This window comes from Atractosteus spatula (assembly GCF_055471065.1).
Source record: "Atractosteus spatula isolate fAtrSpa1 chromosome 10 unlocalized genomic scaffold, fAtrSpa1.hap1 SUPER_10_unloc_1, whole genome shotgun sequence".
NCBI lineage: Eukaryota > Metazoa > Chordata > Actinopteri > Semionotiformes > Lepisosteidae > Atractosteus > Atractosteus spatula.
Genome location: NW_028296612.1, coordinates 171,862 through 175,143, shown reverse-complemented (window position 1 = coordinate 175,143; position 3,282 = coordinate 171,862). Strand labels below are relative to the sequence as shown.

The 3,282-nt window shown below is 38.8% G+C and overlaps 2 non-coding genes across 2 annotated transcripts; both read left to right on the top strand.

The window, feature by feature from the left end:
• Positions 1 to 72, top strand: trnaw-cca (transfer RNA tryptophan (anticodon CCA)). The gene has a single exon. It is a non-coding gene; the product is annotated as a tRNA-Trp (tRNA).
• Positions 73 to 1,620: 1,548 nt separating this feature from the next.
• trnan-guu (transfer RNA asparagine (anticodon GUU)) lies at positions 1,621 to 1,694 on the top strand. The gene has a single exon. It is a non-coding gene; the product is annotated as a tRNA-Asn (tRNA).
• The last annotated feature ends 1,588 nt before the right edge of the window (positions 1,695 to 3,282 follow it).

Sequence of the window (3,282 nt, the reverse complement as noted above, 5' to 3'; positions counted from 1 at the left end):
GACCTCGTGGCGCAACGGTAGCGCGTCTGACTCCAGATCAGAAGGCTGCGTGTTCAAATCACGTCGAGGTCAGCTGTTAAATTTTCAGGTTCTGCTGGTCCTGAACATGTAATTCACACCATGCAGTTGAGTTCTATCTGTACACCACATAGATAATCTAAACAAAATAGAGCAGTACAGGACACGCAGTGTGGAGCTCACACAGGCTTACAGTCTCCAGCATTGGAGTGGAGGGGAAAAAAAGAACTTTGTTTTTTTTTTGAAGAGAAAAGGCACAGTTCACATCTGCTTAACATCACGTCCAACTTTAGAGACAGCTACATCAGAAAATGGAATCCCGGAAGTTTCAGATAACTTTTTTTAGTACAGGTTCAAGCAAACCTGAAAGTTAATGAGTTTCCGGACACTTTTGTTTTATTAAAAAGTGTCTGAAGCCTGAAAATGTAATTTGGAAAAAAAACCCGCTATTGGACATTAGCAGGTGCTTTTTGTAACGATTTGCTACTTCATGCTGGAAAACAAAGGAAACAGACCCAACGTTTGCTTTCAGGTGCGGTTCATCACATAATATACATGTATTACTGAGGAGTTTGAATAAAATTTACACGAGCCAGGTAGAAGTCGAACCTACAATCTTATGATCCGAAATCAGACGCGTTGTTTATTAAACCGCTGGCATTTTACATGACCTGAATTCCCCCATAGTGTGCTCAGCGCCGCTACTAGTAACGTACCGCTCCGTCTAAAATTTCAAAGTGAGAAACATGTGTTTTCTGATTTTTTATGAGTTTTAAAATATAACCTCTTTAAATCAGACAAGGGGTTTATATTTCGCATTGAAATTCCGATTGATTGAGAATTCAAAGAAAGACTGTTTTCTTCCACAGCACCGTATAATTATCACATCCAACAGACTCTCCAACCTCGGTGGGTGAGCAATTGCTCCGATTAATTAGGTCACGTATCATGTTAAATCACTTCTTCTCAACACAACATTTCCTGGTGCACGTTTTCTCTATGAAAAAAAGACATTTTTCCCTTGCACGATTTCTCGTTTTTTATCAAGGCGTACAGAAATAAAAAAGAAGAAATAGTGTCGCAAAAGAACTCTGTCGCCCTTGGGAGATGTCAAACGCATTGGACATGAAAAATGCCAGATAAAAGCCAGTTCTCTTCGTTTCTCAGTGTCGGGGCTGCTATGTAAAAGAGGCAATTTGCTCTGAGCGCAGGTTCAGCGCTTACTGAACGCAGATGTCTTAGAGCGGTGTGTCCAAGTGGCTGTAAAAGGTGATGGCTGTCCTGTCACCGTAGCTTAGTTGGTTAAAGCGCTTCTCTGTTAAACAAAAGAACCGAGATTCAAATCCCAGCCGTGTCTTTCTTCCTATCTTGTAGTACAGAACGTACCATTTTGGGCACTCACAAAGGGCTTGATTTCGTTAAATGCATGTGTTCATCTCCTTTCTGGAAAACTTGTTTTTGATGAAATTCACACAGCTTGCGAAAAATGAAATTCAATTCTTGGTTATCAGTGCAGAAGAAATATTACCGGTTGGCAAAATAAACGGTAAGATATTTTTTTTAACCAAAAACGTGTGATTCGAGAAAAGATCCTGCCAATCAGTCTCTGTGGCGCAATCGGTTAGCGCGTTCGGCTGTTAACCGAAAGGTTGGTGGTTCGAGTCCACCCAGGGACGGGGCTCTTTTGCGATGTAAACGTTGTCTTCAGTCGATTGGATTTCTCAGCGAAACCATAACCATTTTAATATTTGCAGGAACTGCGAGTGTTTAAAACGTGTCAGGGTAACCGGGAAATGTCCAATAATGCCCAACATCGCAACTCCCCAGAAAACCATATTCACCCAAGAAAAATTATCGTCGAATCGTCATTTATACTCCAGTTGAATCCTCTGCTGAAATATTTTAAAAATACAATGCAGGTTTGTTTGAGAACTTGACAAGCATTGTTATGACAGCACTGTGCAGTTGGATTTTGATATTTTGACATATTTACCTTAATTTTAAACATAAATACTATACAGTCTATTGTAATTTTAAAATATGTTAGCTGAGGATGCAAAGGGGTGAAAGGGAAAGGTCAGAGGGTATAGTAACAACAAGGTTAGGATTGGTGGAGGTGGTAGGGGTGTTGATGGTTTTTCTCTGTAGAGGATGATTGAGTTTTTTATCCTTCTCTGAAGTGAGAAATTGGAAGAGTTAGGAGTTGAGGGATCTGATGAGGTTAATTATAAAAGGAAGTTGATGTGGAGCTGTTAGCCGTAAAACTTCCTAACGTCTTTGGTTGTCATCAAAGATAAACTGCAGTAAGTAAAGATAAAGAAAATTATCTTTGCTTACTGCCCTGTCTTTCTCACACCTGAAGAAGGCTCCACGGCCAACACGTTATGTTTCCTTTCTTCTCTTTTCAGCATGGAATAATCCTTTAATTTTTCCTTTGCAGCCTACGCATGCTGACGCAGCTACTCACCTGATATTTAACATTCCTATAATCACAACTATGAATGTCCACTGTGGGTATTTTTTCCATTATTATTTATTTTGGCATTGAAGCATATTTGATGTAATACCGAAGTGTCATAATCACTGAAAAACATATTTTATCATTTAGAAAGAATTAAAAAAATATAAATCACTTTGAATTGCATTTAGCCTGTTCTGATCTAGGTTTTCTATATACTTTAACATGCCATGTTCAGAATGTCACAACGCAGAAATGCAACAGTGAAGTGTCGTAATTACAAATGTTCGTGATGAGTGATTTTGTCTCTCTTACCTTAGTGTCGGAATACTAAGATGTTTTGGTAACGAGGAAGGAGGGAAAAAGTAAATCAGCAGAAGGGGTGCTATTTTGTTGACTATAAATCCTCACATGCCATGTTCAGAGGGTCATATTTTAAAAAATGGTACAGTAAATTTTCTTATACTTCATGATTTTCATAATTTGTTACATTGTGTCTCAGACCTTTTGTCAGAATTCTGAGATTTTTTTTTCTAAACTGGGGCCATCGCAATACAACAGAAAGAGCAATTAGCTTTTCCCAATGAATTCTCTCATGCCATGTTCAGAGGGTCATATTTTAAAAATGGTACAGCAACATTTCCTGAAGTTCAGGATTTTGACAGTCTGTTACATTGTGTCTCACACCTCAGTGGCAGAATTGTGAGACGATTTTATAATCAGGAGGGAGGGTCATAGCAATAAGCAGAAAGTGTCATCACCCTTTGCTCATCCTCAGTTAACCATATATTCTCATATGCCATGTT